This window comes from Panicum hallii, chromosome 9, assembly GCF_002211085.1.
Source record: "Panicum hallii strain FIL2 chromosome 9, PHallii_v3.1, whole genome shotgun sequence".
Taxonomy (NCBI): Eukaryota; Viridiplantae; Streptophyta; class Magnoliopsida; order Poales; family Poaceae; genus Panicum; species Panicum hallii.
This window is the reverse complement of record NC_038050.1, coordinates 9,747,672-9,773,402: the sequence shown is the minus strand read 5'-3', so window position 1 is coordinate 9,773,402 and position 25,731 is coordinate 9,747,672. Positions and strand designations below refer to the sequence as shown.

Here is a 25,731-nt window from a genome sequence, read left to right as displayed (position 1 = left end):
AAGTGATCACTATCGTCGATGTCGCGTGGATCACTAGCACAGTATTCAAGCATGGAAACACTAGGTCTGAAGCTCCGGAAAAATCCTTCACGTCGTGCAATGCTCCCAGCCAGCATCATATACATAGGTGAACACATCGTGAGTCAGCCACTCAGGTACCATGTAAAAGTTGCGAGTGACCACTACCTCTAGACTAGCTATTCTCCAAGTATCACAGGCTTCCCAACCTGGCAACGAAGAACACCAAGCGCCGCCGTCTCAGAGTACAGCAGATCCTGATACGCTGCGTACAGTGTTTCTCCATACGTGGTTCTAGCTGCAAACTACTGAGCACCGAGTGTTTCTACTCAACCCTCAAAAACATCCACCAAAAAAACAAAGAAAATGGCGATCCAGTTTTCACGTGTGCTTTCTCTAAGCCGCCTCAGTGCCGCCGTTCTTCAGCTCCATTGCCTCCCTACAAGCTTAAAGCTAATTAGTAGAAACTCGGAAACGACATATTATAGTTGGTGGATTCAAATAAACAGCACGTTGTTAGTTGTAGCAATCCTACAGTTGCTGCAAGGAAACATAACAAGCAATGGGCTGGTCTCTAGTCTCTTACCAGTATAGCTGATCGAGCTCATCGCTCAGAGGGTCCAGCTCTAAACCTTCAGCGATTTCATCACATGCTTTTTCATAGTCCTAAATAACATGATTAAAAGCGCATGGCCAGTTAAATTATTTATATGAGGGATGAAAGGGACAATGAAACATCAAATTCAGTTGGACACTGGAGCTGGTCGCACCTTCATGAGCATCAGAGCTTGTCCTTTTCGGAAGTAGGCCTTTGCCCACTTTGGCCGCAGTATCTTGCATCTAACTGCATCTCGCAAAGCCCTTCTCCCATCACCTGTGCGGACTGCGGAGCCAGCAAAGACTCTTGTTTGAGAACAATTCAGCATCATAACGATCCACCCTCATTGCCTGCAGTAAAATAAATTAACTGTGTTAGTATTACTGATGTTGCCACGTTCCAGAAATGCTGCATACCTTAGCCCTTAGACTTGCCATTTGTTTCTTAGGTACAACTGGGCTGAAATAAAATAATGTGGGGCAAAGAGTGATTCCCTGCAGAATTTCTCCCTAAAACTAGACGCAAGAGGTCATCGGCAATATACATCACATCACTCAGGCGGTCAGGCCCTTGGTTAGACCGTGAATGTGGAAAAAGCTCATGTGAGCTGTGAGCTGTAGAAAAATCTGCTGCGAGCTCTGAGCTGTGAGAAAGCTGAAAGCCGTTTGGCTGGAACAACTCTGAGCCGTGGAAAAAGCTGTTGTTTGCTGGGAAATGTCTGTAATACCCCTGAAGTGCAGAGGGCATATTGATATTCAAATTGATTGTAAATCATTGTTTTGTTCACTAATTGCATGCAAATAACCAGTTTATGAAGGAAATCTTAATATTTTCTAAGTTTTGCATTCAACACTAACATATGATCCACATAAATACAATGATATCAAGTCTATAAAATGACATATGGTTCGTCTAACGATGTAACCATTCAGAGTACAGGCAACATTATTCCAAATAGTTCTCAGAAACAATAACAAATAAATGGTTCTCACAACACGACACAAGAAAAAAAATTACTACAAAGTTCTACGGCCGCCTCATCAACTCCTTTTCATTCTCCATCCGAATCGGATCCAACCTTCCTTCATTTGTTTCAAGCAAGCTAAAGGCCTCCCTAAATTCAGGCTTCACGATTAGGAAGGTGGTTGTGTGCATTAGAGCAGTTTTTTCATGCACCCACAATCTTTCACCATCTGCATTGCCTCTTTAATGCTAGGGATTTGGATGGTTGGAGGAGCTGACGATGCTTCAACACTTGTGGAGATCTTCTATGCTGCTATTTCTATCTTCGAACACGTGTTCTTGTACATTCAAAAGAATAGACTCTTTTTGTCAGACCCGGGGCCACCGGGCTGGGCACGTTACGTAGTCTAAGAGATTAAGCCCGTCTTATCTCTTATTCATTCTGTTTATCTCTTGTTTATCCCGTTTAAATAGGAGATAGAACTAACCAACACGGAGAGGACCTACTTGAGATATGCTCTGGTATGATCCCTCGACGGGGGGTTGGTTAGCATCTTTGTAACTCTGACCTCTCGGATATATAAGGGAGGTCAGGGACCCCCCTCAAAATAGAAGATCATTAGGTCATTCTACACCAAAGGGAATTCAAACCACCATACAGGACGTAAGGTATTACGCTTCGTGCGGCCCAAAGCTGTCTAAGTCTTGTGTTCCTTGCACCTTCGAGTTCCTGATCTCGGCGTCTCCTCACCCAAAACTTACCACCTTGGGTACATCCCTCAGTGGGCAGCCGGTTAAACACCGACAGCTGGCGCGCCAGGTAGGGGAGCGCATCGAAGATCCACCGGCGAGCTCGATGGCATCTTTCAATTTCGTCAGGTCAGTTCCCTCTCAGGGTACGACATTCGTTTTTGGCTCGTGGGTTTGCATCGCAGATGGTGTAGGCAACTTTCGGCGATTCCTCGTCGACATGAGGCCAAAAACCTTCGCCGCGGATCCTCGCAGCGGCCTCGACAAGTTCGTCGACGAGCTCGACAACTTGCCGCTTCATACTTCCGCAGCACAGATCGAGATGTAGTCTGCACCGGGCTCGGCTTCCTCTGGTATTGCGACAACTTCCCCTGGTTTGGACTTGTTCCAATCTAGGGATCTGCATGGCCGATCTCAACACGGCTCATGCAAACCGGCCACTGATCTTCAGGAGGCCAACGAATCTGGATCCCTTTCCATGTTAGAGAAGGATCTGGACTTGCTGCTCCAGGATGGAAATCCTGAAGCCACCGCGTGTCGGGGGGCTTCGGGTTGTTCTGGTCCCGGTGACTTGGTGATCACTTCCTTGCCGAAGGGGCGCATTGTGCATTGGAGGGGCATGATGCACTCCAGTCTACTCGAGGCAGAGGGTCGGCTTGTGGCTCACCTCGAGCCATTGCCCTTCCAAGAGGGCAGGCTATTGGCCACCGCGGCGGAGGAGTCGACTGAACTAGTCGACGAAAGCTCTCATGACCTTTCCTCCCGTCAGGTGCTAATGGCCGAAGAGGGCGAGGACGGTGGGGACTTTCCCATCGACAACTTTGAAGTGATCTCCGAAGATGAGATCACGGCCAACGTCGGTGACGAGAACGACGCCGATCGTGAGGCGCGGAGGGCCAGGAACAGGGCCCGCACAATCCGGCGGAGGAGGGCCAATGAGCGCAGGCGATCTATGCATCGCGAGCTTGACCCTGAGTTCGCCGCTGTCAGCGAACGGGGTTTCCGGACTCCGGTGGCCAACATCGCCAGGGTGACGGCCATCCTCGAGCGCAGCCACGATCTGGAGGTACGTCAAGCACTCCTCTACGCGCAGAGGGCTTGGATCCAGTTGGATCAACACAACCCGGCGCCTACCATCAGGGAGGAGCGCGTGGGCGAGAGTCGAAGTCAGGCTCACAGCCGAACGGCTGGCGGCCGTCCTCAACACCAGATCAGCAACGACAATGCGTGTGGGAGCCAGGCCCCTGGCGGGAGGCAACAGTCACCGCAAGGGGGTCACCCGCGACAGGTCAATCTTCGACCTACTTCGAGGGACCTGCACCAGCACATCAATGAGGGTCGCGATGCGCGGACCGTGATCTCCTCTAGGCGCAAGACCCGCAAAGAAGTCGAAGCTGAAGGTACTGACTGTAGCAATCAATTTCCTACTTTTTCTGTTCGTTTCAGCAGTTACAAGTATCCAGAGGCCTTCAAGCCGATTGGCATCACCAAGTACGACGGCAAGCAAGCTCCTCAGCAGGGGCTCTGTTGCTACTCCACGGTCATTGAGGTCGCAGGGGGTTCAAACGTCACCAAAGTCGTCTACTTCCCGATGGCTTTGGACCCTGCACCGCTCACTTGGCTGGAGAGCTTCGGCAGCAACTCCATCGACTCCTGGGAACGACTTAAAAAGGTTTTCATCGACAATTTCCAGGGGGCGATTACCCGTGCAGGTACTCGACACGATCTGGCCCAGTGCAAGCAAGAACGTAACGAGCTTCTGCGGTCCTACACGCGTCGCTTCTTCGACGTTCGCGCCACCATCGCGAACATCTCGGAGGAGGACATCATCGACTGCTTCTACAACGGCATCACCGACCCGGGCATATACAGGGATTTCGGGCGGAATAGGATGAAAACTGTTGCGGGCCTTCGTGATATGATGCACGATTGGTCCGAACAGGAGGAGAAGATGCGGGAGCGGTTCCCGCGGCGTCAAGACAGCAATCTGCGGCGCCCAAACGACAACCGCAGCGACAAGGGCCAGCGGGACTTTTCGGGGCCACCCCGGAAACGAAAGCCAGATGAGGTCATCGCGGCTATCGATCGTCCTTCACGGGGCAAGAAGTCGACAACGCAGGAGGAGTTCGAGAAGCTCTTGCAGAAGAAGTGCCCGTGGCACCCGGGCGCCAACCACGCCGCCATCGACTGCTACCACCTTCGGAGGACGTTCAGCAACTCCGGAGGCGGAAAGAAGAACAAGAAGCCTGCTGACAAAGAACCCGAGGATGATGATCAAGAGGATCATGGGCGCAACCCGAAATTTCAAGACGCGTCAAAGGTTGTCAACGTCATCTTCGGGGGAGACGAGGATTTTTGTTCCAGGCGGGATCAGAAGCTGCTACTCCGGGAGATTTTGTCCATCGAGCCGGCGGTACCACGACCACTCCATTGGTCGGAGGTCCCCATCTCGTTCTCTCATGATGACCAGTGGACGAGCTTTTCTGAGCCCGGCAAGTTCCCCTTGGTCCTGGATCCTATGGTGGCAGAGGTCAAGCTTACCAAGGTCCTGATCGATGGCGGGAGCGGGCTCAATCTCATCTTCGTCAGCACTTTGAAGAAAATGGGCCTGGATTTCAAGGATATGCTGGTTCCCAGCAAGTCCCCCTTTTACGGCATCGTTCCAGGTAATGCGGCGCACCCGCTTGGTACGGTGGTCCTCCCAGTCACCTTCGGCACGCGGGAGAATTATCGTACTGAGTTCATCAAATTCGAAGTGGCTACTTCTGACTCCTCTTACCATGCAATACTGGGTCGTCCGGCGCTTGCCAAGTTTATGGCAGTGCCGCATTATGTCTATCTGCTTCTTAAGATGCCAGGACTCGGTGGAGTGCTCACCCTCTGCGGCGACTTGAAGAAGTCGTATGACTGCAATCAGGAGGTGATCCAATACGCTTCGACTGCTCGCATGCCAGATGCTTCGGGAGAAGTACTCGTGGCCGCGCAGCAGCTCTCCCAGACCGGGCTGGAGATTCCTTCCAAGAAGGCCAACAAGTCGAACATCCAGTCGACTGATGATGTGGCCCTCAAGACGATCCAGCTCCAGGAGGGAGATTCATCTAAGACCGCCGTCATCGGTGCGGGCTTGGGTGACAAATAGGAACTCGCGCTCGTCAGCTTCCTTCGGGCTAACCGAGACATATTCGCATGGAAACCCGCGGATATACCAGGGGTGCCCAGGGAGTTGATCGAGCACGCTTTGAATGTACACCCGAAGGCTATGCCTAAGAAGCAACGCCTGCGGAGGTTTGCCCACGACAAGCGTGAGGCCATTAAACGGGAGATCGCTAAACTTCTCGCGGCTGGATTCATTAAAGAAGTAATCCATCCAGAGTGGGTAGCGAATCCCGTTCTTGTAAAGAAAAAGAACAATGAATGGAGAATGTGTGTCGACTACACTGATCTCAACAAGCATTGCCCAAAAGATCATTTTGGGCTGCCGCGCATTGACCAAGTTGTCGATTCGACGGCTGGCTGTGTCCTTTGTTTTCTTGATTGTTACTCAGGGTATCATCAGATCGCGCTCAAGGAGGAGCACCAAATCAAGACTGCTTTCATCACCCCGTACGGGACTTACGCCTACAAAATAATGTCCTTCGGGTTGAAAAACGCAGGAGCAACATACCAGCGTGCGATCCAGATGTGTTTCGCGGATCAGCTGCACCGGAATGTTGAGGCCTATGTGGATGACGTGGTCATCAAGACCAGGGATTCCGATAACTTGATCGCAGATTTGGAAGAAACATTTAGCAGTCTGCGCAGATTTCGGTGGAAACTCAATCCCACCAAGTGCGTCTTTGGAGTACCTTCAGGGAAATTGCTCGGGTTCATCATCAGCAATCGGGGCATCGAAACCAACCCTGTAAAGATCACGGCCATCACTGATATGGAGGCTCCGGCCACAATCAAGGATGTGCAAAAGTTAACAGGTTGCATGGCGGCTCTGAACAGGTTCATCTCCCGGCTCGGAGAGAGAGGACTACCTTTTTTCAAGCTTCTGAAACGTCAAGATAAGTTCCAATGGACGGAGTAGGCCGAGCGGGCATTGCAGGATCTGAAACATCATCTTCAGTCACCTCCGATCCTCTCGGCACCATTGCCCGGGGATGATCTACTACTTTACATCGCGGCAACAACTCATGTTGTCAGCAGTGCTATTGTAGTCGAGCGAGGCGAAGAAGGCCATGCGTTTGGAGTGCAGAGGCCTGTCTACTTCGTCAGCGAAGTCTTCTCCGAATCCAAGGTACGGTATCCAGCTGTTCAAAAGCTCTTGTATGCAATCTTAATCACATCAAGAAAGTTACGCCATTACTTTGACGAGTACAAGATCACTGTGATCACGGACTTCCCGCTGACGGATATTGTGATATCCAGGTAGTTAAGACAACTAGGTACCAAGTTTGGGTGTATAATGTATGCATGTTATAATATATACAAGTTGTATCAGACATCAGGGGTATAATTGTAAATTAGGAATTGTGTAATTACTTGAGTATAAGTGTGTAAAAGTACTTTTAAGTGGTAAAACTAAATCATGATACAGAAGAACAGGGCAAAAGTTAAATAAAACATAAGAGAAAGGTACTTTATTGGAAACTAGGGATCTATGTGTAATTAACACAAAATATAAGGGGTTTACATGTGAAATGGTTAAAAGGTAAAAGTAAAACTCAGTTTTACTTAAGGACTAAAATGTAAAAAGAACTAGTAATGATGACTGCAGAAAAACTTGCAAAAAAAGACCCTAAACATGAAAGCCTTATATTTGAATTACAAGACAAAGTTATAATTTGAATGGTGTTTTAAAGTTTAAAATAAAACTATAATCATTGAGATTTTGAACTTGAACCTTAAAGCAATCTGGTAGGATTTGAGAATCTCTACAACTTTGCTTTAGGCACTTTTCACATTAGGCTTTTGTATCAATGGGAATTTTTCCTTTACCGAGGAGTCCCTGGAAATTTCAAAAATTGCAAATCAGTCCGGCTGACACCTGCTGCTTCTTCTTCCTCTGCCTGCGCTGCTTTTCCTCTGCTCTGCGCCTGCCGTCGCCGCTCACCGTCGGCGTAGTTCCCCTGAGCATCACCTCCTGCTAAATTTCTCTCCACGCGTCGCCCCTCGCTCTTTCCACTTCTGCTTCCCTCCCTTTCTGGCGTTCCCTGCGCTTGCCACGCGCACGACGTCGCCGTTCGGCCGCCACTGAGCTGCCGCCGTGGCGAGCTCCAAGCAAGTGCCCAACCCCTGTGTTTGCGGGCGCATTAGTACCACTAGGACCTCCTCAACCTATTCCCGCCATCAATTCGTCACTTCCTCGCCCCTAGCCCCCGGAACGCCGTCGCCATTGCCTCTGTGACACCGGCGAGCTCGGCGCCACCGCGGGCCCGCTCCTGCAACCCTTCTCCGCCCGAACCACCACTCCGAGAAGCTGCCTCTTAGTCCCCTGAAGCTATTGGACCAAACCCGTGCCGCCCCACTTGCCCGGAGCGCCGCCGTCGAGCCTTTCCCCGCCGCCGGCCATCTGCTCCCCGCGGGCGGAACTCTACACGACCCTAGAAGCCTAATCGAACCCCTCCCGAGGTAGCCCCCGATCTCCTCTCGCTAATCCCCCTCTTCTCCCCCACAATTGCGACCCGAGCATCACGGATTTGGCCGGTCAAATGCCGCCGCCCCTCTTTGACTGCGGCCAAAGACTCCAATGGAGAAGACAGTAAAGTTTCAGGGGGTTTTGTGCTAAAGCTAGGGGCTGTTTTGTAAATCTTATTTGAAATCTCTGCTGTGAACTTTGAAAATGCATAGAAAACAGTAGAAAAATCAGAAAAATATGAAATTGGTTGGGTTAGAAACCTTATGATAATCTCTGCAACTTTTATTTTATCACCATATCATGAAAGTACCTGGTTTGTTCTGTATTTTAAATGCTAGTTAAAACATGCATTAATTAAATCTTGTGATCCATAGCTTTGTTGCTGTTAGTTTTTGGAGCATGTGTTGTAGGTAATGTAAGTAGCTTTGTATAAATTTTTGAGACCTAGATCAGCTCTCTAGCTAGAGTATTTGATTACTTTTGTTATAAGTTAACAAAAACTTGGCAATTTAATTTCAGAAGTATCTATGCATATTTAGGGATGGAATTTTTACTACAGTCTAGTCCTTATGAGTGTGATATAACATAAAACTTTGAGAAATAGAAACCTAATATAACTTAAGTTATAAATTTCAAACTTAGATTTCAAGATAAATCATAAATAATAATTAAAATGCATGAAAATTTATGAAACTTTTCTAGAATGCTAGACTTGAGTAGTTTATGATATCCTTAAGTTTTGAACCCTAATTATAGTATAAACTCTAGTTATAATTATACCTTACAATTTCAAATCTTGATTAATTAAGTAAGTTGTTATTTATTGTATAAAATATCTAAAGTAATGTTATTTCAATTAAACCCACTTAGGGCAATTTTCATAAGTATTAAGTCATTTTTACTAAATTACAATTGGTCTAAATTAATTCAAGGCTATCCCTAATTAAATAATGACCTAAAGTTAAAATGCCATGTTTAGCTAATAAAAGGAGATTGCTAAATGCATGTAGTATTGCTTAAAATAATCAAATACGCTACTTAAAGGAGTTAGATGGAGTTTGAGGGTAAACCACCCCGGTTACCTAACGAGACTAGTTAGTTTAGTTAGTACTCGATAAATGACTGCCCAGTGCAGGGTAGTTAAGTTGATTGTTAAAATGCAATGCTTTTTATTTAGATTGCAACTTTATCGTGAACTGAACTACAAATGTATGCATCCATTAAACTTCATTTTGCATTCCATATAGATTCGACCACTCTCGCCGACGGAGATTATCAGCTGATCCCGGAACCAGAAGGAGGTTATTCTGAAGACCCCGGGACTCTCGTCGCGGATTTCTCTGAAGCCCCGAACCAAGATTCGGAAGAAACTAGTTTGACTAACCCCAACCCTGCTAGCGAAGGCAAGCCCCGGACATAACCCCTACCTTATTACACTGCAACCTATATTATTATTTATGTATATCTTTATGCATTAGGTTCTTAGGAGTTGTTTGGAAACCTTAGTTGCATTGTTCCAAGAACCAATGTATTGAACACTAGAACTTGAGTCCGAATAGCTGCTCTGCTTATAGGACCGGTAGAAGTCGAGTGATTTCCTGTCACTCGCGCGATATATAGGAGTTGTAATGTTTACATTCCGGTTATCACTATAAGGATGACGGACGGGAGTTTTATGAGGTATCATGGTCAAGATGATACCCCGTCTGTTTTGATGAATTGATAAGGTCGCATTGTGTGGTAGCGGTGGCTAAGCGTTTGAAAGTACTAGCCACATGCCGTGAAATATGGTAAGCGGTAAGCCTAGTAACCAATCGGCCCGAGGAGTGGACATACCCCCCCACCACATGTATTTGCTTCTTTTGGTTACTTTGTTCGACGTGTAGGCATATGTGTTGCTGGGCAACCAGGAGTACGGGTTTTGTAGTCGCGCTACAGACGTACGTCCTGCACTTTTGTAGTGCGTATGACCTGCAGTCGCTTGTGGTGGCACTGATCCACGAGTCGGAATGAAAGGCAAACGGTTGCTTCGGAGTTACCCTGTGGTATTCCAAGCGTGTGAGTTAGGTTTACCTTGCAAGGGTTGAATCTTGATTCAGAATCGTCCGCCTCTCACGATGTATGAGATTGCTTATCCCCTTTATCACATAGAGTAACAAGAGTAACTATGTGATTATTAAAGATGATGTTTGAGTAAAGATTCTACCATGTTTGAATAGCTATAGGTGCTTACTTAGAATGGTTAAACAACTAGAACCTGAAAGCTAAAAAAAATTGAAAATAAGGACCTACTCTTTGTTGCTTTTCAGCTGAAAACCCTACCCAAAGCTAAAAGCCAGCATGAGTCTAGTTATGGGCTAAGATATACCCAATTCCGGGTAAGTCTTGCTGAGTATTAGTATACTCAGCCTTGCTTTGTTGATTTACTTCAGGTAACTCTTCCGATGAGCCAGCGTTCATTACACTGTGGCCTTACCCTTTGCCTGATGGTTGGTCCGTGGAATGGGATCCGTCCCCGGCCAACATAGACCCCGCCGAGTGATATTATGCCAGGGCTAGCATAATATCTGTAATGACGCCGTGTATATTGACTCCGCTTTTCAAATTCCGCTGCTTTAACTAGAAACTTGAACTTGTGTTGTAATAAACTCTCCTCAATGAGGACAAATGTTACTTTGTACATTTTTGTAATATAACTGCCTGTGGTGTAAATTATTTTAGCATTATATCTCTGGACTCACCTTCGTGTGAGGTATCTTGTTGGATCCTGAGTTCGGTGGTTTATCGGGACGTTACCCGACAGACCAATAGTATTATACTGTTTGAAGTACGAGTTAGCCCTCCAGGGAGAACTAGCGTACTTGAGCCAGTATAATTCAGGTTGGTTCTGCCACAGCTGGTATCAGAGCTAACAAGTGTACCCTGGAGATATAATTAGCCCTAAAAAGTAATTTTTAGTATAAAAATTGATTAATCAAGTATTTGCAAAACAACGATGGTTCGTTAAGGATTATGTATAGTACGTAAGCCCTAGGGTAATGTTATTATGGGAATTAGAGGTGGCTGTAATAGATATATATATAATTCTGACTTCTAGCACTACTTTTCTGTTGAAACTTAAATTTATGCACAACCCAACCTTACTTTCTGTAACGACATCTTCGATCGTGAGGTAAGAAGGTAAGGATCCTCAGCCAACTGAGGGAGCTTGGCCTTCCTGTCGGTGATGCGAACCGAACGCTGTTTCTCAAGCAGTGGCCTACTTGAGATGCTGCCAATGTACCAATTTCGGTTGACTACATTGGGAGTATATGGTTCGGCGCAGGGTATGGCGATCGCTGTTCATACCCCCGCACTTTTGCGGTACCCCCCGTGAATACGTTATCCAACAACGTATGTTAACGTTGTCTGTACGGCGGTAATTGTACAGATGCTGTTTCTATAGTGAGCAGTAATGAATGGGGACGCTTTCATAACATGCTGGCATGAAAGGTTCATTGGATATATATATGCATTGTGGTTTTCTGCAGGTACACTAACCACGATTCCGAAACTAGGACGGATAGGGTTTATCGACTAGTTAATAGTGAGAGACGTATTTATATTATGCCACCGAAACTAACCACGTAAGACCAAGATTACTTGGCAGTTAATTTTTGTTTGTGAGATCGATTAGTACGTGCATGCATAATCCATTAATCAACTAAATTGAATGTTTAAATTGATGCTTCCTAAGAAATAGACAACATGTTGGTTTTCTTAGTTTGGGTAAGTAAGAATCTTAGTTGGGTATCTTAGGCATCCATCTGATTTCCAGCCTTTACTGTTACCAGAATCAGCTATCTTAATCCAATTTTACCTTGTAAATTTTCTCAACAGGGTAAAAATATCTTACCATTTGCATTGTTGTCGCAGATGGCTGCTCCTGCTAATACCTTTTGGGATCAGGAGGGGCACTTTCACACCAATGGTTTACATTGGGAAGGGTTTCCTCGTCTTTTGTGGGAATCCTTGAGTATGTTTCATTATACCGAGCCTCCTCTGTATGATGGGGTAGAGTATCTTGAAGAAGGAATTTCCCGCTGCAGGGTTAAGATGATGATTTCTCAACACCCTTTCCGCTCCTTATGGCCTCCCATAGAAGTGGAAGTGGTTGGATATCGTCTAGTGGATACTCTTGAAACTGCTGCTTTAGAAGGAATCAAACTCTTCTGCAATCAACATCCGATTGAAGTTGCTGCATATCCTATTGGGTTATTTCCTACCATAGACCCGGGTAATTCGGACTGGGATTTTCGGACAGACCATCATGGTCATCTGCTAGGAGATCTGGCTGAAGAAACCGTCCGTATGGTTACCAGGTTCATGGATGTGCAATATCATTACCAAATGCTACTGCGTCATGGGGTAAGTCAGATAACTGGTGTGGCTCAAAGCCACTATCGGAACGCTGACCATCAAGTAACCCAAATAGAAGAATTACAAGCTTTGGTGACTCAGAAGGATGAAATTATTGCAGCAAGAGATGAGACAATCCTCCATCGTGAAGATCAGATCAATGAGAGTGATCATATTATCACTCAGCGTGACACTGTTATTGAGTTCCTACAGGCACAAATTCATGATCTGATACTTGTAGCTGATGATGCCCAAGCTCACATTGAGGACTTGCAGCAGCAACCGATACTTCCCGCTATACCCATAGTACCTGAAGAAGAAGAAGAAGACCCCGAGGAGATTGAGGGTATCTCTGAGATTGATTCTGAGCATGGGGATCCTGTTCTTAGTCCCCATCACTCTCTATCTGGTAGTCAGTCTTCTGTAGGAAATTTCGACGATTTTTAGTAAATCGTCGACTTTCGAGATGTACTCTAAAGGAATGTAATAGGTTAAGTAGTTAAACCTCGTGCCATTTGATATAACATAGATGGCCTATGTAGTGAACTTTCATGCGAAGTGGAAACTATCTGAGTCAGCAATGTAATAAAATTTCCGGTTTTATCATCTTGTTCGTTATCTTTAATTCTGAAATGAGATGATTGAATGGAGTATGTGATTTGTTTACATCTTCTGAAATTGGGAGTAAGGATATATGGTTAATAATGGACATCTCCTTTATTTCAGATGGTCGGTGCTACACGAGGAACCCCGGAGGGTTTCCGGGCTGATCAGGCCAGCGGTTCTCAGCAACCGCCACCACCTCCTCCCAACCTTGCCGAAGTCATGGCTCGGCAAACGGAGTTGCTTAATTTGCTGGTTCAAGCACAGCAGAATCAGCAGCATCAATTCCGAGGAGGCCGTGATGATCGCAATCCTCCTGTGGCTAGTTACCAAGATTTCCTCAGTACCCAGCCGCCTTTCTTCAGTAAGGCCGAAGAACCATTGGATGCCGATGCCTGGCTCCACATTATTGAGTCGAAGTTCGCTCTCCTGACCATACCATGTGCGGATTCTAGCAAGGCTTCCTTTGCTGCTCAACAACTTCGTGGTGCTGCTAGAATCTGGTGGGACAATTTTTATGCCATGCAACCTGCAGGGCATGTCATCACATGGGATGAATTCCGGGTTGCATTCCGAGCGCATTACATACCCGCAGGGTTATTGGAGCGAAAGCTTAACGAGTTCCTGGCTCTTACCCAAGGTGCCAATACAGTTTTGCAGTACGCACAGAATTTTAATCATCTATGCCAGTATGCAGGGTATCATGCAGATAATGATACCAAGAAACAAGACCGTTTTCGCCGGGGCCTGAACACCAAACTCAAGGAACGCCTGAACCTTGTGAAGGCAAATACTTTCAGTGAGTTGGTCAACATGGCCTTAACTCAAGAAGACTGTATTGTGGCGCATTCTGCCGAGAAGAAGCGGAAAAACCCTGCTGGACCCTCGAGTACTCAACCACCGAGGTATCGGGTTGTTTCCAATACGCAGCCCAGGGCACCGCAGCGCAATGCTCCTACGGGAAGACTGGTTTTTAGGCCGCCTCAGCAGCAAGGAAGGTTCAGACCTCCTGTGCCACCGCAACAAGCACAACAATCTGGCCAACGGCCAAATATTCTACAAGTGCCACAGAAAGGCAACAACTATCGCTGCTACAATTGCGGAAGTTCGGATCATCTCATCCGAGATTGCCCGCGGCCTAAGAAATCCAATCAAGGGCAGAGCTCCACCCAGGGAAACCAGAATAAGGGAAAGAAGCCGGTGATGCAAGTCCGTCAAGGACGGATTAACTTCACCACTCTGGCAGAACTTCCAGATGGAGCTCCTGTCATGTCGGGTACATTTTCTATTTACCATAAACCAGTTGTTACTTTATTCGATTCCGGAGCAACACATAGCTTTATTAGTAACAACTGTGGAACCCGACTAGGACTTGAAACTTGTCCTATCCAAGGGTCATATATGATCACTACCCTGGAGGAAATACTACTTCCAACCGAATAAGTAGATATGTGCCAATTCAGTTAGGTAGTATAGAAATAAAAACTCATTTGGTGTTAATAAGTTTGGAGGGTATCGATATTATACTTGGGACAGACTGGATGATTCAACATCAAGTCCGGTTAGATATCTGTTCCCGAGTGGTTGAAATCAATTCACCATACTATGGGAGTACCACTCTTTATCTGCCCCAGCCAGAGTATCTGCACCCCTGCACATATGCTATCACCGATATCAAAGTTAAGGATATTCCGATAGTATGTGAATTTCCAGATGTCTTTCCAGACGATTTGCCTGGAATGCCACCAGATAGAGACATCGAGTTCATTATTGAACTTCAACCTGGCACTGCTCCAATTTCAAAAAGGGCGTATCGTATGCCTCCAAACGAATTGGCAGAACTGAAAATTCAGTTGCAAGATCTTCTTGATAAAGGTTATATCCGCCCCAGTGCTTCACCTTGGGGTTGTTCTGCTCTCTTTGTCAAGAAGAAAGACGATAGCCTGAGATTATGTGTCGACTACCGTCCACTCAATGCGGTTACCATCAAAAATAAGTATCCTCTTCCCCGCATTGATATTTTGTTTGATCAACTAGCTGGAGCAAGGGTCTTTTCCAAAATTGATTTACGCTCTGGTTATCATCAAATCAAAATCAGGCCTAGTGACATTCCAAAAACGGCCTTCTCAACCAGATATGGACTTTATGAATATCTGGTCATGTCATTTGGACTTACAAATGCGCCGGCATATTTCATGTATCTCATGAATTCCGTATTTATGCCGGAGCTTGATAAATTTGTTGTGGTCTTTATCGATGATATTCTGATCTACTCTAGAACCAAAGAAGACCATGCTAACCATTTACGTGTCGTTCTTCAACGATTACGGGATCATCGCCTTTATGCAAAATTTTCCAAATGTGAATTCTGGCTAGATAGTGTGAAATTTTTGGGACATACTATTTCTAGTCAAGGCATATCGGTTGATCCAACCCAAGTTCAAGAAGTTATGGACTGGAATCCTCCCACTTCAGTCCATCAAATACGAAGTTTCCTTGGATTGGCAGGCTATTATCGCCGATTCATTTCAGACTTCTCCAAGATAGCTAAACCCATGACTGAGCTACTCAAGAAAGAAGTTAAGTTCCGTTGGGACGAGAAGTGTGAGGAAGCATTTCACACTTTAAGAAAACTTCTGACGACTGCTCCAGTACTAGCTCAACCAGATAGTAACCAGCCTTTTGATGTCTACTGCGACGCTTCTGGAATTGGCCTTGGTTGTGTTCTTATGCAAAACAACCGGGTTATTGCTTATGCATCCCGAGCACTTCGGACTCATGAGCAAAATTATCCAACACATGATCTTGAATTGGCAGCAGTTATTCATGCTCTCAAGATCTGGAGACATCATCTTATGGGCGCTAAGTGTAACATTTACACTGACCATAAGAGCCTCAAGTATATTTTCACTCAGGCTGATTTAAATATGAGGCAAAGGCGTTGGTTGGAGTTAATCAAGGATTATGACCTTGAGGTACATTATCATCCGGGCAAAGCTAATGTGGTTGCGGATGCACTTAGCCGCAAGTCACATTGTTATTGTTTAACCATGTCCACTTTTAATGACACTCTTTGCCATCAAATGCGGAGACTCAATCTGGAGATTATTCCCCAAGGTAGTTTAAACTTGATTTCCGTTGAGTCTACTTTGCGGGATAAGATCGTCATGTCGCAACTCCATGATGAGGGTGTCAAGATTATCAAATCCAAGCTATCCCAAGGAGAAGCTAAATATCGGTGTTTTCACACTGATCGTCAAGGAGTCCTATGGTTCAACGATCGACTTGTTGTGCCTAAGGATCATCAACTTCGTAAACAAATTCTCGACGAAGCACATTTGTCCAAATTCTCTATTCATCCTGGTAGCACCAAGATGTATCATGATCTTCGGCAACATTTTTGGTGGACCAGAATGAAGAGAGAAATTGCCAAATATGTGTCTGAGTGCGATACATGCCAGAGAGTCAAAGCCAGTCATCTCAAGGCTTCTGGTACACTTCAGCCATTACCCATTCCGTCATGGAAATGGGAAGACATTAGTATGGATTTCATTGTCGGTCTTCCCAACATATCTCAAAAACATGACTCCATATGGGTAATCATCGATAGACTCACAAAAACAGCTCATTTTCTTCCGGTGCATACCACTTACTCTGCTAAGAAGTATGCCGAAGTCTATCTGGAACAAATCGTTCGATTGCATGGGGTTCCGAAAACTATCATATCTGATCGTGGGCCCCAATTTATCGCACGGTTCTGGGAGCAACTGCAATCAGCTCTAGGGACCAAATTGATTCGAAGTTCTGCATATCACCCCCAAACTGATGGGCAAACTGAGCGAGTTAATCAAATTCTTGAAGACATGCTTCGAGCTTGTATTATTCATTATGGTACAAGTTGGGACAAGTGTCTTGGTCTAGCTGAATTTGCTTACAACAACAGTTACCAAGCTAGTCTTCAAATGGCTCCTTTCGAAGCGTTATATGGTCGTAGATGCCGAACTCCTTTGAGTTGGTCAGAGACCGGTGAACGCAAAGTCTTCAGACCAGACCTAGTTGTTGAAGCCGAAGATAAGATTAAGGTTATCCAATCTAATCTTAAAACCGCTCAGTCCAGACAAAAGAGTTATGCAGATAAGAGGAGAAAACCTCTGCAATTCCAGATAGGAGATTTTGTCTACCTCCGAGTATCACCTACCAAAGGCGTCCAACGCTTTGGCATAAAGGGGAAGTTAGCACCTCGGTATGTCGGACCCTTTGAAATTCTTGATGATTGTGGCCCAGTGGCTTACAGACTTCGTCTTCCATCTCAATGGGCGGCTATTCACGATGTCTTTCACATCTCTCAACTTAAGAAGTGTGTCAAAGTACCCACAGAAATCGTTGAGACAGGTACCCTTGAGATTGAACCTGATTTGTCGTACATCGAACAACCTCTTCGAATTCTGGATACTAAAGAAAGATTCACCAGAAGAAGGGCAGTTAAGATGTACAAAATCTTATGGGATCATCACACCGAAGAAGAAGCGACTTGGGAAACTGAGTCTTATCTTCAACGGAATTTTCCAGACTTCTTGCAAGCCAATCCCCAAATCTAATTATCCATTTCTGCTCAGCTTCGGAATCTCGAGACGAGATTATTTTTAAGGGGGGAAGGCTGTGATATCCAGGTAGTTAAGACAACTAGGTACCAAGTTTGGGTGTATAATGTATGCATGTTATAATATATACAAGTTGTATCAGACATCAGGGGTATAATTGTAAATTAGGAATTGTGTAATTACTTGAGTATAAGTGTGTAAAAGTACTTTTAAGTGGTAAAACTAAATCATGATACAGAAGAACAGGGCAAAAGTTAAATAAAACATAAGAGAAAGGTACTTTATTGGAAACTAGGGATCTATGTGTAATTAACACAAAATATAAGGGGTTTACATGTGAAATGGTTAAAAGGTAAAAGTAAAACTCAGTTTTACTTAAGGACTAAAATGTAAAAAGAACTAGTAATGATGACTGCAGAAAAACTTGCAAAAAAAGACCCTAAACATGAAAGCCTTATATTTGAATTACAAGACAAAGTTATAATTTGAATGGTGTTTTAAAGTTTAAAATAAAACTATAATCATTGAGATTTTGAACTTGAACCTTAAAGCAATCTGGTAGGATTTGAGAATCTCTACAACTTTGCTTTAGGCACTTTTCACATTAGGCTTTTGTATCAATGGGAATTTTTCCTTTACCGAGGAGTCCCTGGAAATTTCAAAAATTGCAAATCAGTCCGGCTGACACCTGCTGCTTCTTCTTCCTCTGCCTGCGCTGCTTTTCCTCTGCTCTGCGCCTGCCGTCGCCGCTCACCGTCGGCGTAGTTCCCCTGAGCACCACCTCCTGCTAAATTTCTCTCCACGCGTCGCCCCTCGCTCTTTCCACTTCTGCTTCCCTCCCTTTCTGGCGTTCCCTGCGCTTGCCACGCGCACGACGTCGCCGTTCGGCCGCCACCGAGCTGCCGCCGTGGCGAGCTCCAAGCAAGTGCCCAACCCCTGTGTTTGCGGGCGCATTAGTACCACTAGGACCTCCTCAACCTATTCCCGCCATCAATTCGTCACTTCCTCGCCCCTAGCCCCCGGAACGCCGTCGCCATTGCCTCTGTGACACCGGCGAGCTCGGCGCCACCGCGGGCCCGCTCCTGCAACCCTTCTCCGCCCGAACCACCACTCCGAGAAGCTGCCTCTTAGTCCCCTGAAGCTATTGGACCAAACCCGTGCCGCCCCACTTGCCCGGAGCGCCGCCGTCGAGCCTTTCCCCGCCGCCGGCCATCTGCTCCCCGCGGGCGGAACTCTACACGACCCTAGAAGCCTAATCGAACCCCTCCCGAGGTAGCCCCCGATCTCCTCTCGCTAATCCCCCTCTTCTCCCCCATAATTGCGACCCGAGCATCACGGATTTGGCCGGTCAAATGCCGCCGCCCCTCTTTGACTGCGGCCAAAGACTCCAATGGAGAAGACAGTAAAGTTTCAGGGGGTTTTGTGCTAAAGCTAGGGGCTGTTTTGTAAATCTTATTTGAAATCTCTGCTGTGAACTTTGAAAATGCATAGAAAACAGTAGAAAAATCAGAAAAATATGAAATTGGTTGGGTTAGAAACCTTATGATAATCTCTGCAACTTTTATTTTATCACCATATCATGAAAGTACCTGGTTTGTTCTGTATTTTAAATGCTAGTTAAAACATGCATTAATTAAATCTTGTGATCCATAGCTTTGTTGCCGTTAGTTTTTGGAGCATGTGTTGTAGGTAATGTAAGTAGCTTTGTATAAATTTTTGAGACCTAGATCAGCTCTCTAGCTAGAGTATTTGATTACTTTTGTTATAAGTTAACAAAAACTTGGCAATTTAATTTCAGAAGTATCTATGCATATTTAGGGATGGAATTTTTACTACAGTCTAGTCCTTATGAGTGTGATATAACATAAAACTTTGAGAAACAGAAACCTAATATAACTTAAGTTATAAATTTCAAACTTAGATTTCAAGATAAATCATAAATAATAATTAAAATGCATGAAAATTTATGAAACTTTTCTAGAATGCTAGACTTGAGTAGTTTATGATATCCTTAAGTTTTGAACCCTAATTATAGTATAAACTCTAGTTATAATTATACCTTACAATTTCAAATCTTGATTAATTAAGTAAGTTGTTATTTATTGTATAAAATATCTAAAGTAATGTTATTTCAATTAAACCCACTTAGGGCAATTTTCATAAGTATTAAGTCATTTTTACTAAATTACAATTGTTCTAAATTAATTCAAGGCTATCCCTAATTAAATAATGACCTAAAGTTAAAATGCCATGTTTAGCTAATAAAAGGAGATTGCTAAATGCATGTAGTATTGCTTAAAATAATCAAATACGCTACTTAAAGGAGTTAGATGGAGTTTGAGGGTAAACCACCCCGGTTACCTAACGAGACTAGTTAGTTTAGTTAGTACTCGATAAATGACTGCCCAGTGCAGGGTAGTTAAGTTGATTGTTAAAATGCAATGCTTTTTATTTAGATTGCAACTTTATCGTGAACTGAACTACAAATGTATGCATCCATTAAACTTCATTTTGCATTCCATATAGATTCGACCACTCTCGCCGACGGAGATTATCAGCTGATCCCGGAACCAGAAGGAGGTTATTCTGAAGACCCCGGGACTCTCGTCGCGGATTTCTCTGAAGCCCCGAACCAAGATTCGGAAGAAACTAGTTTGACTAACCCCAACCCTGCTAGCGAAGGCAAGCCCCGGACATAACCCCTACCTTATTACACTGCAACCTATATTATTATTTATGTATATCTTTATGCATTAGGTTCTTAGGAGTTGTTTGGAAACCTTAGTTGCATTGTTCCAGGAACCAATGTATTGAACACTAGAACTTGAGTCCGAATAGCTGCTCTGCTTATAGGACCGGTAGAAGTCGAGTGATTTCCTGTCACTCGCGCGATATATAGGAGTTGTAATGTTTACATTCCGGTTATCACTATAAGGATGACGGACGGGAGTTTTATGAGGTATCATGGTCAAGATGATACCCCGTCTGTTTTGATGAATTGATAAGGTCGCATTGTGTGGTAGCGGTGGCTAAGCGTTTGAAAGTACTAGCCACATGCCGTGAAATATGGTAAGCGGTAAGTCTAGTAACCAATCGGCCCGAGAAGTGGACATACCCCCCCACCACATGTATTTGCTTCTTTTGGTTACTTTGTTCGACGTGTAGGCATATGTGTTGCTGGGCAACCAGGAGTACGGGTTTTGTAGTCGCGCTACAGACGTACGTCCTGCACTTTTGTAGTGCGTATGACCTGCAGTCGCTTGTGGTGGCACTGATCCACGAGTCGGAATGAAAGGCAAACGGTTGCTTCGGAGTTACCCTGTGGTATTCTAAGCGTGTGAGTTAGGTTTACCTTGCAAGGGTTGAATCTCGATTCAGAATCGTCCGCCTCTCACGATGTATGAGATTGCTTATCCCCTTTATCACATAGAGTAACAAGAGCAACTATGTGATTATTAAAGATGATGTTTGAGTAAAGATTCTACCATGTTTGAATAGCTATAGGTGATTACTTAGAATGGTTAAACAACTAGAACCTGAAAGCTAAAAAAAATTGAAAATAAGGACCTACTCTTTGTTGCTTTTCAGCTGAAAACCCTACCCAAAGCTAAAAGCCAGCATGAGTCTAGTTATGGGCTAAGATATACCCAATTCCGGGTAAGTCTTGCTGAGTATTAGTATACTCAGCCTTGCTTTGTTGATTTACTTCAGGTAACTCTTCCGATGAGCCAGCGTTCATTACACTGTGGCCTTACCCTTTGCCTGATGGTTGGTCCGTGGAATGGGATCCGTCCCCGGCCAACATAGACCCCGCCGAGTGATATTATGCCAGGGCTAGCATAATATCTGTAATGACGCCGTGTATATTGACTCCGCTTTTCAAATTCCGCTGCTTTAACTAGAAACTTGAACTTGTGTTGTAATAAACTCTCCTCAATGAGGACAAATGTTACTTTGTACATTTTTGTAATATAACTGCCTGTGGTGTAAATTATTTTAGCATTATATCTCTGGACTCACCTTCGTGTGAGGTATCTTGTTGGATCCTGAGTTCGGTGGTTTATCGGGACGTTACCCGACAGACCAATAGTATTATACTGTTTGAAGTACGAGTTAGCCCTCCAGGGAGAACTAGCGTACTTGAGCCAGTATAATTCAGGTTGGTTCTGCCACAGATATTCTTCATAATCAAGATGCCACGGGTCGCATATCCATGTGGGCAGTGGAACTGGGGGCTTTGTCAATCGACTTCAAGCCACGCACCGCAATCAAGTCACAGGCTCTAGTCGACTTTATGGCTGAATGGAGGGAGAATCAAGTCCCAACCCCAGTGGACAAGCCAGAGCACTGGACCATGTATTTCAATGGGTCTCTCAAGCTCGACGGCAGCGGCGCTGGGGTTCTGCTTATTTCTCCACGAGGTGAGCAGTTGAAATACGTCCTTCAGATCCTGTGGGCGGTATCCAACAATGAAGCCGAGTATGAAGCTTTGCTTCACGGGCTTCATTTGGCGATATCACTAGGGATCAAGCGACTACTTGTATATGGCGACTCTCTTCTTGTCGTCCAACAGGTCAACAAGGAATGGGACTGCAACAAGGAGATAATGGAGGCTTATGTACAGGAAGTGCGCAAATTGGAAAGCAAATTCTCCAGCCTGGAGGTTCACCATGTATTGCGGGAGCACAATGTTGGCGCGGACGCCCTGTCCAAACTGGGGTCCACGCGTGCCCAGGTCCCGTCGGGAGTCTTCGTCCAGGAGCTCAAATAGCCATCCATCAAGTCTTCTCCGCAGGTAGCAATCGACGTGGGTCCCCAACAACCCGATCGAGAGGTTGTGGTGCTGGAAGAGGACTGGCGAGGGGCTTTTATCGACTTCATTCGAGATCAACGACTACCAGCGGGAATCGACGCCAGGAGTGCAGAAGCAGCTCGCATCTTGCGAAGAAGCAAGGGTTTCGTCCTGGTCGACGGCAAGCTCTACCGGCGAGGCGCTCGGTCAGGAGTTCTCATGAAGTGCGTCACAAAGGACGATGGTTACGACATACTGCGGGAGATCCACGACGGCGTCTGCGGAAACCATGCGGCTTCAAGAACGCTGGTAGGGAAAGCCTACAGAGCCGGTTTCTGGTGGCCCACCGCAGTGACCGACGCGGAGGATCTCGTGCGCAGGTGCCAAAATTGTCAATTCTTCGGCAAACAGAAGCATGTTCCAGCTCAGAGCCTCATCACCATACCGCCATCCTGGCCTTTTGCCTGTTGGAGTCTTGACATGATCGGGCCCTTCACGACGGCGCCAGGCAGTTTTACCCATGTTCTGGTGGCTATCGACAAGTTTACTAAGTGAATCGAGTACAAGCCGATAGCCAAGCTCACGCCAGATCGGGTCGCCGACTTCATCTCGGATATTTTGCATCGTTTCGGCTTCCCCAACTCCATCATCATGGACTTGGGGTCAAACTTCACGGCGAACCAGTTCTGGGAGTTCTGCGAGAATGCTTGCATCGAAGTTAAATATGTCTCGGTTGCACACCCAAGGGCCAACGGACAAGTCGAAAGGGTGAACGGCTTGATTATCGACGGCCTCAAGAAGAGACTCTATGATGCAAATAGCAAGAAGGGAGGCAAATGGGTGCATGAGCTGCCACATGTCGTCTGGGGGCTTCGAACTCAGCCGTCCAAAGCCATAGGACAAACACCTTTCTTCCTCGTATATGGATCTGAAGCTATTCTACCAGCCGATATCATGTGGAAGTCTCCAAGGGTCGAAATGTACAATGAAGGCGAGGCGGACGGGGCGTGGCAGTTAGAGCTCAATTCTGTGGAAGAAGCTCGCTGCACCGCTCTTGTTCAGTCAGCTCGGTACCTGCAGGGAATCCGGCAATATCATGATCGCAACGTCATGGAGCGGTCATTCAGTGTTGGTGATTTAGTCTTGCGTCATATTCAGGACGAATCTGGCCTACACAAGCTCAATTCAAGGTGGGAGGGTCCGTTCGTCGTCAAGCAGGTTACAAGGCCCGGGTCTTATCGACTACAGTATCCGGAGGGTCAGGATGTCCTGAACTCCTGGAACATTCAGAACCTGCGCAAGTTCTACCCTTAAGACGAGGCCCGGTGATCGCTAAATCCCCGGGGGCTCAGAAGATCTTTTCTCCCCGTGTCAACTTGGAGGCTATGAGCCACACGACTCGTTTTGTACCTGCCTTCTTACTTACACGATGGCCAGGGTCACGTGCAAACACATATGTACATAAATCGACTTCTTGTCGTGAATGATGCGGGGGCTATGGCCACGATCATCTCCCTTCGACTCCTGTTCCTGACGGAACCCTCGGCTCCGGCTAACTCTTCTGCACATCAAGTTTCGCCGCAACCTCGGATGGTCACACGCAACAGCAGTCGTATTTTTTCCAACGCAGTCGATCCGCTCGACTAGCTTAACAGCAGCACGCTGGAAAGGCTCGCATAAAGAGCTATCTCGACTACATCCTGAGTGGCTGCACTCAGAACAGTCTTGTTTCTGCCAAAAGAATGGCAAGCTCGCGGCACCGCCCGCACCTGCTCCTTGCAAGCTTGATCCGTCCGTCCGGGTCTTACCTAGCTTACGGAGCACGCTCGCAGCAGGAGCGACTTTCGACTACACTCCGAGTCGCTGCACTCGGGGGAGTCCCCTTTTTGCCCTATGCACGGCAACCCCGCGACGATGCTCGCGTTCTTTCCTAACAAGTTTAGACCCGCTCGATCGAGTCATGGCTAATCCGTTCGACAAGTATTAGCCACCCTTCGGGTCGTTGCACCCAGGGAAGCGTCTACTACTTGAGCCTTGTAAGCCTGGATCGCAATTCAGCTAAGGCACGCAAACAATTAGAGATATTGACTGAAGTATTTACATAAGAGAATGATTACTTGTTTCTCATACCCTAATCCTGCAGTACATTATGTACAATTTGTTCTGCTACAGGTTGGGCCTCTTGCAGGTACTCCTCGAATCGCTCATCCGTGCAGTCCGCCGCCATCCCTTGTGCAAAAATGCCCAGCTGCGCATTCGGCACGAAGGACTTCACATACGCGAGGGCATTGCTCACGCATGCAACTGGAGCCTCAGATAAGAATTTGAGCAATTTCTTCGGGGCTTCGCGGAGTCGCTCCAGCAGGGGCTGCGGGCCTGCTTTGCCTTCTTCTGGGGATCCACCATGTCCACCAGCTCCTGGGCGGCCCCCCGGAGGTCCTCCAGCTCCTTGCGCAGCTGCTCGTCCTTCTCGCCCAGCGCTTTGACTTGCTGAAGGCAGTCGACGAACTGACGTTCAGTATCGCCAATCACCTTCCGCAGCCTTTCGACATCATCTGTACGACGATACAGCATATTCTTCACGTCAGTAAGCAGCTCCTCTTTGTGTTTCGTTATTTTCCTAAGCTCTGCGATAAGGGTACTTCAGCATCTAAGGGGAGTTACTAAGGAAAAGTACTCGAGGGAAGCGAGGGCCTACCTTGGTGCACCTTCTTGTCTGCCTTGAGCTGCTCCTGATACTCTGCTTGTTGCTCCTTGAGCTATTGTTGGAGCTCGGAGTTGGCCTTCTCGAGGTTCTTCAGGTCATTCTTGAGCAGCCAGGTCTCTCGAGTTCTTTCTTGCTTCAGTATGTCCAGCTCTCGCTGCAGATAGCAATTCTTTGTAATTTCCTCGGAGACGCGCTTGTCCAGGGCAGCTAACTCTCGTGCATCACTCACAACCGCGCGGAGTTTCTCCAACTTCTTCTGGGATTTGGTGATTACATGCTGCGCAAAAGATGGAGATTGAGTCATAAACAACTCACCAATGTGCACATCTGGAACATTACCCAAGTACTACCATGGAGAAGTCGTATAACTCCTTGAAGGTGCTCTTGAAGGTCTTCAGGTTTTCTGCCGTCAGCAGGAGGTCGTCCACCAGGTCGGTGGTGATGACGTTCTGGTGCCCCGGCCCGGCCCTCAGCACCTCACGGGGATTCCCCGAGGACCCGGCGATACCTCCGGGCGGCAGCTATTGTACACCTGCAAGTATACAATGTAGTCAACACATTGTGCCTAGACCTTCGGTAACCAGTCGCGGGCAGATAAGCGCGTACCTGTGCCATCGGTAGGAGCGGCATCAGGGGTCACGACTTGTTCTCCGCCACCAGGTCCGGCTCCTTCTTGCC

At 46.3% G+C, this 25,731-nt stretch overlaps 1 pseudogene; it reads right to left on the bottom strand.

Annotated features, from left to right (window-relative positions):
* Window positions 1-414: 414 nt before the first annotated feature.
* LOC112872734 overlaps window positions 415-25,731 on the bottom strand; it is a 40,195-nt pseudogene continuing 14,878 nt past the window's right edge.